The sequence below is a fragment of the Onychostoma macrolepis genome, chromosome 18 (genome assembly GCF_012432095.1).
Source record: "Onychostoma macrolepis isolate SWU-2019 chromosome 18, ASM1243209v1, whole genome shotgun sequence".
NCBI lineage: Eukaryota > Metazoa > Chordata > Actinopteri > Cypriniformes > Cyprinidae > Onychostoma > Onychostoma macrolepis.
In genome coordinates, this window is record NC_081172.1 from 29,295,276 (window position 1) to 29,309,838 (window position 14,563).

Sequence of the window (14,563 nt, forward strand, 5' to 3'; positions counted from 1 at the left end):
TTCAGCAACAAAGCTGAGTTTATTAAAAGGAAGGTAATGAGAATTTAGACTTCAATATTTTGTAATGAAAATGTACGCTCTTGTTTTTCCAAGTTCTTTTGTCATTTTGCAGCACTTTGCACTCATTTGTATTTCTCCACTCCGTTAACTGTCTTTTAAGTGCGAACACGTCACGAAGTGTCAGAAAGACATCTCTCTTCTAGAATTCTCTCCACTGTAAAAAATGTTCGCTGTTGTAAATCAGTCTTTTTGAAATGTATTTATCATTTCGCTTTGCTGATGAACCTTTAGAAACAATCAATTTGTCATTTAAGCATAATTGCTTTCTTTTCTTAAAATGTAAATTTAAAGCTACAAAACGAGAGGGGGCAATTATCATCGCATATTCTTGATAGCTGCATTTTTGTATGCAAAGATTAGGGTTTAATTTCACTGCATCAAATGACATCTGTGAGAAAAGAAAACTTAAGCGGTGTCAGACCTCCACAGTGAAAAAGAATACTAAGCGTTCTTTGATGCCGACTGTCTCTCTGTGGAACTGGCGACAAGAAAAACACCCACTTTCATTTCCACTTGTCTCACATTTCTTTTTAGATTTGGGGTTTTAAATGGATGCTGATCAATGCTTAGGCAAACCATCTTGACTGATAACAGCCGCAGTGGTTGTTAAGGTATGTTTAATGAAGGCCTCTGGCTTTATGGCTGTGACTTCTGTTGTGACACGTGTCATGATCAAAGGCAGGGGCAGGAGAAGCTCATGAATGACCCCCAATTAGTTGGAGCGTGACTCACCAATCATCCTGTGCATCATTGTAAAGAACAGACAGTTCTATTCCTTTCGCAGGGCATGCATGCCACAAAATGACTGAAAAGCTGTACCTCATAACGCATGTGGTTTGAGAACACAATAAAGCCAAACGTTTCGGATAACTGCTTTTAGTAGTATAAAAGCTTCTCCAATAAAATCTGTGATTCTTTATGGAATGCCCCCAAAAAGAGGGTTGAATTTCTTTTCATGACCAGTTTTGCAATGAGATGTGACAATTAAGTATATTGTCCCTCTAAATTCTCATTACTGAACAAATCTCATTCTATTTTCTGTAATACAATAATGAAAATCAGTGTCTAATAAATAACTTTTTTTTTTAAGTAAACATTTTAAATTTCATTTTAAAAACTTAAACCAAACTGTACAGTATGAATATAAAATTAATTTTTAAAAATAATATTTATTCATTCATTCATTCATTCATTTAATTTGCAGCAAACAGACAAATAGGGGAAAGGGCGTTAAAGTGTTTAATTCTTATAAAATAATCACCATGCAAAAAAAAAAAAAAAAATATATATATATATATACCGTATTGTCCCGAATATAAGACGACCCTGATTATAAGACGACCCCCCTTTTTCCAGATGTACCTGTTGGAAAAAAGGCTTTTTGAAAACCAAATCTTGTTTTTTTTTTTTCTTTCTTTCTCTCTCTGTAAAACACATTTATTCTTAAATTATTTTCATATTGCATATTTTTCCAATTCTAATTTTTGTTTTGAAAGTATGGTAAATACTGGTAAAATGTACCAACAATGACATTGGAAAATTTTGATATACCATTGAAATAACAGGTAGCCCATCTGAATTCTATAACAATTAGGCTATCCATCTCATAGTAGCCTACCAAAATGTTATTATCAGTAGACGTGAAATCTTATTGTAGTCTTCAAATCTGGGTACTGTCTTATGTTTTAAAATCACTTACAGAGGAAGTTTGGTCCCATCAGGCTAACATGACAGTCAGGACTCTACCGCTGAAAGCTTTTCTTTTTCTTTTGTTTTCACTTGCGATCTTTGCAACACACATTACATTACATATTTCATGGCACACTCGTTTTATGCGTTTTTGGCGCCACCTATTGTTGTGGGTGTATTATTGACATGTCAAAGTCTAGACCCTGAATATAAGACGACCGCGTTTTTTCAGATGTATTTCCAAGGAAAAAACATCGTCTTATATTCGGGTCAATACGGTATATATATATATATATATATATATATATATACATACATATACACACACACACGGGTAGGTGATGTATCAGTGTGTCCTATGGTGTGATGGAAAAATAAAAAATAAAATAACCTTTAACATTGAAGATACACCTCTCTCATGCTCTTTGTAACTCTAAGAATGAAGATACATTTTTCTCATGTTATTTGTATGTTAAGTTTTTTTTTTCAACATTTTTCCTATGTCATACCATAGGACATAGACCAATTTTTATTTGTCAACTACCAATATATATATATATATATATATATATATTAGTGCTGTCAAGCGATTAACCACGATTAATCGCATCCAGAATAAAAGTTTTTGTTTACATAATATGTATGTGTACTGTGTTTATTTATTATGTATATATTAATACACACACATTCAATATACAGTATATATTGAAAATATTTACATGTTTATACATTTATATATTTATATTTATACATTTAATATATAAACATAACATATTTTTCTTAAATATATACATGCATGTGTTTGTATTTATATATACATAATACATATTCACTGTATTATTTATATAATTTTATTTTGGATGTGATTAATCGCGATTAATAATATATATAATATATATAAATAAATAAATAAATAAGGGGCAGTCGTGGCCTAATGGATAGAGAGTTGAACTCTCGAAGGTCGTGGGTTCCAGTCTCAAGTCCAGCAGGAATTGTCGGTGGGGGGGAGTGAATAACCAGCGCTCTCTCCACCTTCAATACCACAACTGAGGTGAAAACCTTGAGCAAGGCAACGAACCCCCAACTGCTCCCCGGGCGCCACAGCATTGACTGCCCACTGCTCCGGGTGTGTGTTCACGGTTTGTGTGTGTGTGTTCACTACTGTGTGTCTTCACTTGGATGGGTTAAATGCAGAGCACAAATTCTGAGTATGGGTCGCTACACATCACTTCACTTTTTCACTTTATATACTGTATATATATATATATATATATATATATATGCATTATTAATGTTGAGGTTGCAATTTTAATTTTTTAAATATATTACCGGTAATTTAAAATGTGTAAATATGTAAAATAACACTACATTTGAAATTATAAAGTACTTTAGAATGTCTATTTCTTAAAGCATGCCAAAAAAAAAAAAAAATGCTTAACAAAGAAAGATTTAAAATGTAAATTTTTACATTTGATTATGGTGTTAAAAATGACATTTATTGGCAACTGACATTAATACCCCTCAAACTCAATTGAAGCTGCCTGATCAGGGTGAATCCTGAGCCACTTCACATCAGGATATTGTTTACTAACAAGACGTTGACAAAGATTAAGTTATTAATGCCCTGACAGTCAGTTTCATTCCTCCAGGTGCCTGTGGCACTCCATCCATCAATCACTGTTGACTCTATTACAGGAAACCAGCGTCTGTTATGCTTGTTCAGCTATACTATATTAAATGACTAAACTTCAGAGGTGAGTTCCTGTGTTTTCCGATTTAAAGTTGTTTTCTTCTAATTGGAATGATCTGCTTAGTATTCTACATGGTGGATGGGATTGGGCACTGTGTGCCAAGAATAATCATTAAAAAAGTTTGAGTTCTTCACTGGCCCAATGACAGTCTCACTCATTACTACAAAGCTGCTCTCAGCAGCAATGAGACAGTATGTTTCTCTTGCATTTGTTTTTAAAGTGACTTTTTAAAATTCAGAAGTTCACATCGTTAGCCTTGTCATCTTTGCAAAACCAATGTGCTCTGTGCAACTCCTGTAAAATGCCCATGTTCATGCAACGCTGCATTAACAAAGATCTAATTTTAGCTTTGAAAATTCATGCAAGAATGTAAAATATGTTGAAAAAAACTTTTGAGCTTGGAAATCTATGAATATTAATTTTACAAAACACGCTTCTTTTTGCAAGTCTAATTACAAGGCTGCACTGTATTGATATTCCTCAAACATTCTGGTTTGGGTTTGTTCTTAACACAACGTATTCAATTCTGCAATTCATTCGGCCTGAACCTCATAACATACATTCAAATTTTATTTTAAATTCTGCTATATGTGTGCTGATGTTCTTTGCAAAATTTAAACTACTAAATCAAGGATGCACAATATTATCGGAACATCATCTGAATCGACCGATAAAGGCTTACAAAGTCATCATCGGCATCAGAGCAATCTGAAATATGATGCCGATATGCCTTGCAGATAAGATGACGTGTTGATTATGCACTGCAATAACTCATGTGTGAAAGAGCGCTAGTGATATAAGATCACATCAGCCGTACAGTCATTCTTGAAGTGAACTTTTGCAGCATGATTAGAATCGCTGTTTTGGATCACCACTTGAATTTGAGAAAATCTATTTTGCTCAGAAATGAATATCAATGTGTTATTCCCTGAAAGAATTTGTGTTCAAATATCAAATATCAGTTTGATCATGCTTCCATACTATTTGAGATTAAAGTTGAAAAATCTCCCATTGTCGGTGGTGATAGCCTCGTGGCAGCATGCCAACATATATCGTTGTTGCGCTTCCAGGTGTATCGAGTTTGAGTCCTGGCTTTTGGACCTTTCCCGATCCCACCTCCCTCTCTCTCCCACTTTGCTTCCTGTCAATTAAATTTCCTATCCAAGTAAAAGGCTAAAAATGCCCAAAACAAACAAACAAAAATCTCCTATTGAAATTTTCTTAACAATGTGTACACAAACATAATCACTCATATTGGCTTTAGAAGCATTTATGTTTCTTTTTTTTTTTTAAGCAGGTTTAAGAGGGATTTCCAGTCCAGCCAAGCTGAAAACTGGCAAAAATCCTTCTAAAACCAGTCGACAGACCAACCTGCGAGATCTCCTAAGACCAGTAAGCCAGCTTCTGGTTTAAGACGTATTTTTCAGCAGGCTACACAATATGTATTGTGTTTCGGCTTTTAAGAATGGTCACCATGCTTTTGGGCTTTACAGAGAAACATTAGATACATTTGCACACAGATGTTGAATGGAAAACCCTTTTATGGAGATGATTTTTGACGTGTTTTATGCTAATTACTAACTGTGAGCACATGCTCCCCCATCTAGAATATTTTGGATTCATCAACATTAGATTGAAAGTGAAAATAAATCTATGCGAGAGCACACTTGTAAATAAACACACCATTTTTAGTGAAAAAAGACCCAGCCTCTCTGTTTACCCCCTCCCTGCAACTTCTCAAATTGCCATTTCACCTAAAACTTTAACACTACTCTTGTTTTGCTCATATTTCCTTCAGAAATGTAATCTTGTAATTTCCTTTTTGAAGCATCACAGTGATGTTCACATGTTGTTCCAAAGGCTTTAAACACGGCCAGCGTTGTCATAGATATCTGACTGCAGAGATGACGCCCGATGGCGGCTTTGTTCCCGCAGCCTTGCGACAGACCCAAATGATATTGTGTAAGCTTCAAAGCACTGTAAGCCGCTTCCAGGAAACAAGAAGAGTGACATTAGCATTCAGTGTGTCGCTTCCCTCTCGCATGTAAAACGACTTCAAACACAGCACCCACCTGAGGGAGAGCCACCTCAGTAAATAACTCACACATTAGATCTGTTTAATAATGAATTCTTACTCCATACCTCCCACTCTGTAGAATGAGGAGAGCTGCTGGAGCCGTATCAAAAGAAAAGCTGCTGTCTCATTAGCGTAGCCTCCTCTTAGCTCTGGGTCTGAGGACTCATTTGGCTTGTCGTTGACTCGGAAGCCATGAAAACCTAAGTGCTCCGAGCACGTGTGATTCATGCAAGGACGTATCTAATTGGTTTGATTTCCCTCCTCTAATGTTTTGCTAATATGCTAATCAATTAGCTTGCTGGCCTCTCTTGGCTTTGAAGTGAGCACACAGTGGTTAAACATGGTAAACAATGAACAGTCGTAACATCAGATGCGGCAAAGTTCTGAAAAGAGTGTTTAATTGATTTCAGAAACATTCAAGGTGGCCATAAAATACTCCCGCCATTTTGATAACTTCAACCACACGCCCTCTCTCCAAAAACCACGCCCTCCAAAGACATGCCAGCCAATCTGATGTCACCAATCTTGAATGCACAAAATGACTAACAGGCAAAGAATATTTCTGATTGGCCAGTTTTCTGATAAAAGCTAAAAGATGCCTGTTCTGCAACCAACACTTTGACCACTTTTGTCCACTTATGTGATGTATTTCCAAGGACCATTCTCAGATCTTCCGCTAATGTTCTGGCAAGGTTCTCTCAAAGTTATGAATAAAGTTCTTCCAGTAATGTTAATAGACCGTTCTCAGAACATTTGCACAAAATATATCTATACATCGTTCATGGAACATTTTATTTGGAACCAAAAATAAAAACGCTTTTAAAACATTTATAAAACAGAGAACATTAAACATTATTAAAACATTACAAAAAAAAACTTAATGAAATGCTAGCAAAATGTTTTTAAAAATATTTGTGTCAGCTGGGGGAGGGATGTGCAGCGAAGCCAGTGTTTGTATCTGTATTTGTATCTGTAACTGTATGGTAAAGGCTAGAAGGGATACGTATGGCGCTACTGGGCATGCACACATCAACACAGCGTAATGTTTGTCCCACTGTACAACAATAATTACTATTTTTTCATTCTTGTAAGTGGTACCCAGGTGAAAAAGAAATATATTTAAATTGTGCTTATTCAGACACACTTAATATATTTATATTATACTATACTAAGTGCATATTAAATGTATTATTTTGAAACAACATTAAGTATATTAAGTGTATTTCAAGAAATGTTTGTTCGATTTTAATCTATTTGTAATATATTTAATATATTGAAATTGTGTTAAATTGGAATCACTTCAAGTATATTTAGTACAATTTAAGTGTATTTCTTAAAATACATTTAAAATGTACTTTTAATACTTCATGAACTACAGGTAGAGTATATTTGAAGCATCGTTTCAATGTTCTTCAAGTACATTTAAATTGTATTTCAGCTCATTAGAAATGCATTAGCATTACACTACTAGTATGTTATATTATATGTATTATATTTTTCAGTATATACACACACGTACACGCTTTGATATGTAGAAAACTTTAATGTATTATATATTGTTGTGTACATTACAAATATTCATAAAGTGCATAAAAAAAATACAGCAGCATATATACTTTGGTGAAAAACACTATTAAATATATTAAAAATGCACTTGAAATACAAGTATGTTTATAGTACATTTGTATTACTACAAACATACTCAAGTACATTTTTAAACATTATACAAAATAACATTATAATAAATGAAAAAAGACTGAAATGCTATGGAAGAGCTATCTTATCCATTTGTAGAACATTTCAGTTATACCTGTATTACTGAAAAGTAAAGAATTTTACATCAATGAATAAATAAAAATTACAATGCAATTTTCTGAAGAAAAAAAATACATAAAAATTTACTGAAAAACAAAGTGCAGAAGTGAATAGATGTGTGTGCAAAGACTGAAGATGAAGATGATAAAGTTCAAGCAACAGAATAGGGAGGGATGGAGGGAGTTTTGGAGGTGGACGAGGAGAAGGCGTAGGGATGGTGAGTGGCAAAAGTGCGGGATGATGGCAGGATGTGGTGAAGGGATGGTGATGGGAGGATGACGATGATGCCCTGGTGGCTTAGATGGTATTTGGCACATGATACAGACCTACAGCATCCCAGTGCTGATAACATGGCAGAGTTGAGGGAGGGAGAAGCCAAGATGTAGATGGTGTGGCTGCCGACATCTGGGGGCCAACTGATGGAGACAGAGCTGGTGGATCTGAAGGCGCAGACGGAGGGCCGATGGAGCTGAGCGTCGTCGCAGGCTCCGGAGACCTGGGCACAGCCTAGTCGTCCTGGCATACAATATTTTGCACAAGTGCCTTGCAGCTTTAGAAAAAGAAAAAAAAAAACAGAAACAAAATTAGAAAACAGATTTTTACATGAATGACTGAAAGGAAACACAAATTAGCCACCTGGAATGGACACATTGCTAAACATTTTTCTTCCAAGATTGACCGAATCACCCTCCATTAGGCCTGATTCAAAAATCTCTATAACAGAGGTGATACTTGTCTCTGCACTCAGATTTCAGTTTGCCTTCTATAGCAGCTGATCTGAAAAACAACAAATGTTAATATTTCTCACACACATAAAAAAAGGCAATTGATGATTTGTTTTCTATTTAAGAATGACATTACACTGAGTACAATGTACCTGGTCGGTAATATAGTCAAAAACCTTCCCAGCCTCAGCAGTTTCAGATGTACTGTATGCTCTTTTATAAGCAACCCTTCTTGCAATTTAATCTTTGTTCTTATCTGTAACAAGAAATACACTTCATGCTGCAAATTAAAGAATGTTAATGTTGTACATGTTATAATGACTAATTTAATTAATTATTATTATTTTTTTTTTCAGCCAATGCATGTGTCAAAAACACGACTGGCACAGACAATAACATTAATTAAATACAAATCTTACCTGAAGTAACAGTGAGGTACCAAAGCCAGACGCCATACACGCTTGCAGAAGCTGGTAAAAATAAGAACATACCACTATATTTTCTAATTAATTTCATAGTTCCCCCAAAACAATAAAATCACTCACCCTTAAGATGCTCCAAACCATTTAAGACTTTCGTTCATCTTCGAAAGAAAAGCGGAGATATTTTAATGAAATCTGAGAGATTTATGTTCCTCCGATGAAAAGATTCATCAAAGATGTTCACGTTTCAAAAAGTTAATCGCAAAAAAACATTGCCAAAGTAAGCCATATGAATTGCTTGGTTTCCTCCAAGCGCCCTAAAATGACACGATCGCTCCATATATTACTGTTTAAATTTAGACTTATATTCACATTCAACGGACATTTGCGCACATCATATTTGATTTATGAAGCTCTCTGGTGCGAGCTCATTATCACATGAACCAATCAGAGACGTTCAATGGCTCTGGAACCAGTCAGGTTTAGTCTGTGTTGTTTGAATTTAAACACAAGTAAATGTAGGTTTTACACATTGAATTAATAAAGCATTAAAAAAATGTCTATGTAAAAATGTTTTACAGCCTGTATCTGTTTAGGAGAACAGTATCTATAGCCTATGGAAAAATATTTGTGTTTCGACTATTTGCCCTATTCAGTGTTCTAAAATATAAAATGAATTTCTAAAAATATATTGATCATACAAGTAGAGAGCTTTCATGAAAAACGTTTAGTAATCATCTGAACATGACTTAATTAATTCAAGGAGCACTTGTTCATTACGCGGAACTCTTTAAGCAGTCTTTTTTTGAGCTTCACTAAACAAATGTGTGTGTACCATGCAAACCAGCAAAAGATAAAGCAGCAAATATGTAGGCCTAATAGAAAATGTATCTCTATCTAATCTGATTATTAGCCTACTCTTGACACTGTTGATTGGTGATCACGCTGTGCTTAGTCCATTCATTCGTGTATCATATCGTAGCCTATAAGGTTTAAATCATTGCCTTTTAAATATACACAAATAACAGAACGTGTATGATGTATTATTAGGGGCCAAGCACCGAAGGTGCGTAGGCACCTATTATATCCGTTAGCGTTCTTATTCTTCTTCTTCTTCCGTTTCTTCCGCTCGAGTCTATGGCAGGCTGCAGCCCATAGAACTCCTGAATCCTTGCCGAGTCCAGCGGTACCAAACTTGCCAGGTTTCGCCTTATGGTTTGTGCAGAGTTGCACTTTAGCGCTTAAAAAACAGCTGGCAATATCTTAGAAACCGTTACTCCGATCGACTCGAAACCCCGTAGGAAATTCGGAATCATAGCATGTTGACAAAATGTTAATACCCAATGGCCAAAATTTTGATAGTAAGTGGTACAAAAATGCAAACAAAGTCGACAGTCAGTTGTTTTTTCTCATCTCGTATATAAAAATGTCAATAACTCCAAAACAAAATGAGATATTTTCACCAAATTTGACACACATATGTATGGGCACACTCTAAGGACACATGAAATACCTAACTACATAACACTACTATTGTTAGAAACTGCAACAAAATTAAAATAGAAATATAAACTTTTGAACTGCGGGTTTCGACTGAGCCTGGTTTCTCCCAAGGTTTTTTTTTCTCCATTCTGTCACAGAGGGAGTTTTGGTTCCTTGCCGCTGTCGCCTCTGGCTTGCTCAGTTGGGGACACTTAATTTCTAGCGATTATCGCCGATTTGATTGCACAGATACTATTTAAACTAAACTGAGCTAGACAATGACATCTCTGAATTCAATAATGAAATGCCTTTAACTGAAAATTGAGTGTTTAATCTTATCATTATACATTACTGACACGCTATCCTCCAATTTGATACTGTTAAGTGCTTTGACACAATATGTATTGTTAAAAGCGCTATATAAATAAAGGTGACGACTTGACTTGACATGAAAAAATTTGGTGGGATTGTGCCTCTTGGTGGCGCTATAATTGAACAAAACATGACATTTCCATTGACTACAATACAATATTATGATGTAAAATGCTATATTTTACGAATGCATTGGTGCACCATTACGAAACTTTGTATGTACCATCGAGACCATGATCTGAAGGTACTCAAAAAGGTTTGAGACAGTGCCACCTTGTGATCAAAAGTTATAATGAAATTTCAAATAAATGCTAATAGCTTTCTTTGCATTTTACCTATTGTAATGAGACTGGTATTAATAGATTCCCTGGGTCATGCTGAGAACAGTGATAGCAATGGTGCCATAGTCAGCCAAACTTTTTGTCTACAATTTTGATTTATGTTGAAAACCTATTTTTTCAAACTCCTCCTCAACTGTAGTTCCGATTTTCACCAAAATTGAATCATATCATCTTCAGACCACGCTGACAAAAAGTTATAGATTTTGTGTTGATAGATAAAACCGTTTTTACATACCACAACAACAAATTTGAGTTATGATGCCAAAATGACACTTGAGGCTGTATCTCTGCAATGCTTTGGCATTTTGACACCAAAGGTTGTGTGTGCCATAGTCACCTCACACAGAACACACCACATCGATTTGATAACGGTGCCACCTGTTGGTCAGAAGTGAAAAGTCATTCAGTCGGATTACTAGTAGTTTTAAATTATTTTTCAGGCATTTGGGCTACAATAATCTTAAAATGCCTTCAATTTATCATTGCTGAAGTTGGTCTGACGCTACATGCTATGCTTAGCTCCTCATTTTGCCGCTGATGTGCTTGGTCCCGTCATTGCTGCTTGCAGCTATATTTTTAGTTGATATTACTCTTGCCTAGGGCTGGGTATCGAGTTCGATACTTTTTAGGCACTGACCGAATTGCCTCGATACCATCGAGTATCGAAAAACGTCTTGTCGTTCGGTACCAAATTTTGATACCTAAGGGGTTCATCTCATCAAGGTCAGTGAAGCAATAAGACCGCCGCACTAGGTTTGTTCGACTAGAAGCCAGCGATGCAGCGCAGATTGATCAATGTTTGATATCCGTGAGAGTGATTCGAAAGCGTACGGAGCAGTCTGCTCTCTATCGCGCGGTTTTCTACACACAGACTGAAGCGCGCGTGACACTCGCGGTCTGCCGTCTCACTAAATGAGGACATAAACCTATGAACAACATCTCCAGAACTGCTCTGAGAGTCACTTCATGAGCATTTTACTGTTTGATTTGAGTAAAACTAGCCTCATGTCATATACACACAGAACTGTAAAGGTATTTACGGCAACCCGTCAAAATAAAAGTTCGGTTTAACTTAGAAGACACTGCAGCAGAAATACATTACTATTGTTCAGCAGAATGTACATACTGCTGCTACTACTAGACTACTATTCAAATTATTAAAACTTTATTTTTTTAAGTAATGATCACACATTTCTTCAATGTTTTAATTTTAATAGTAAACCCCCTTTGTTTGCCAAAATAAATAAATAAACTTTGATTTTCAATAATTTAAAGATAAATGAAATGAATGTACGCCTTCATTTGAAAACCAGAACACAGAATTTCTGAGGGAAAATAAAGCATTTCATAAGGCTATTTTAGGAATAAATTTAAATAAACTAAGTTTTTATGCATTCAAATAATTAGACATACTACACCAGAATTTAATAACAATAAAACATATGGTGAAAGAAACTAAAACATCCACTGAAGTCTTTAACAACCTAGAATAAATGAATAGAAATGATGAGTCTGTCTGAGCTATGTGTTTTAAAACGAACACACACTAGTGTAAATGTAGTCTAAAAGATGTGTAAACTGAAAACTATTTGAACTTTATTACAATTATTTGTACTGATTTATTGTGTTGGATATATTTTGTTCCTTTGTGCAGTGGCTCAGGAGATGAGGCTGTATAAATGTCAACAAGCTGAAAAAATAAAACCAAAGTTTTTTTGAGATCTTGTTAAAAATTATTTCATAAAATTGGTATCGAAAAAAGTATCGTTCAGGAACCGGTATCGAACTCAAGGTATCGGTATTGGTATTGGTATCGATATCGAAATCGAAAATTTTTAAACGATACCCAGCCCTAACTCTTGCCAAGCTCTGATTTCTGAGAGATGCACGGAGAGGCAGCAAGCGGTGTTTGATTTGCACTCTTTTCATTCATAAAGTTTAAATTCATTCACTTCACATACTCATTATTGAGTGATTTTAGAGGTTTGTGTAAACTATCGCGCTGATCCCCTGGCTCACCTGTTATCTAGCAAACACCAGACTGGGCTAGCCTCAGCCGAATATTCAGGCAGAATTATTCGTTATCTGTTATTCGTTTTTGAAGCCATTATCCATACCTTTCCGAATAAGGTATTCGGCTTCGGGCACACCCCTAGGGGACATACTTATTTTGTTTTAAAAATGGACGTAACATTTTTAAAGAGCTTTATTTAGTCACTTTATTAGTACTTTGCACTTTAAAGGGGTCATATAATGTCCATTTTCCACATAGTTGATATTATTCTTTAGGGTCTTAATGAAAAGTCTGTAACATAGTTTGGTTAAAATTTCTCAATGGTAGTGTAAAAAACACCTTTTTCACCCTGTCAAAAACTATGGAAGGATTTTCCGGACTATTTTCAAAAGCAATTGCAAATTGTATTTTCAATTGCATTTTCCACATGTGGGCGCATAAATCGGGACATAATCCAAATGCAATTGCAAATCTTGCATTTCCGTTTGCATTTTCGCACAGTGACTGCCACATTTCAAATGAAAGGAATAAAATGTACTGTGATAAGTCTAGAATTGCACTGTCTGTTTACTCATTTGTGTCAATTGGAGTGAGAAAAGCAGTGAGAGATGTTGAGACAGGTGAAAAGCGTTTCGTTAATAGTGAATATTGACCTATTGTGCGTACAGTTGTTGCTCCCGCTGTTAACAGGGTATAATCGCTGCATTTGGGGTAAAAAAACAGAATTATGTATTGTGCCAAGAAGGTTGTCTGTTCGTTCGCACAGGCACAAACTGATTGGCAGCAGCCTTTAGCAGAGCCTTCACTGATTACCTCCATTAATCAAAGCATTCGGCACGGTCGTATGTGAGTGACGTCACCTCCCAATAAAAACATGCCCCCTACTATAGTCCCGCCTCCTCACAATGATTGACATCCTTCCGTGTAGACATTGGAAATTCAAATGCAAAAGGAATTGCGATTTCATTTGAGTTTTGGCAGGTTACATGCGCGACGCAGAGAAAGTGAAAAGGCAAATGTGGTAATTAATATTGCTATTTAAATATGACAGGCTCATAACTCGTAAGACATGGGAAATACAGTTGCAAATGGACTTTGCTTTTTCATTTGAAATGTGGCAGTCACTGTGCGTTCGCGATTATGTCCCAGTTTATGTGCCCACATGTGGAAAACGCAATTGAAAATACAATTTGCAATTGCTTTTGAAAATAGTCCGGAAAATCCTTCCATAAAAAACAGCTCTTCTCAGAGCAAGCGGTATTGTGTCATTCTCCTTTAAATGTTAATGAGCTCTGTTGACTCCGCCCCTCTCTTCCTAGCCGCTCTCTGAGGGACTGTTTACTTTAGTCACATTCATCGTGAAACTTGTTAATTAGCACATTATAGAAAGGCCATTTGCAAAGATTAATTAAAAAACCTTGTACTCACTTTTTCTGGAGGTGAAGCTGGATCACGAATGATTCGTGCGAACATAGATGCATTTAGGTAGATGGAGGGCGCATTCCCTTCAGAACCAAACCTAATCCTCTTCAGCCGCTCAGATGACGGGAGTAAATGACTACTGCCATGTTCATTATTACATCCAACAACAAAACACCTCAATCCTTAGGAGTCATTCTTGTCTACATCTGCTCCAGCGGTGAAACAACTGATGACAGCTCACTCAGGGCGGGTCTGAGGTAAGACACCAGTGCAGTCTGTGCTGAAACGCTGCTGTCAATCAACAATCGTGGGAGGGGCCTCCGTCCGTGTGACGTCACACGGACAGACGACTCGATTTGAGAAAATTTAAGATTTAAGAATTTAAGAAGATTT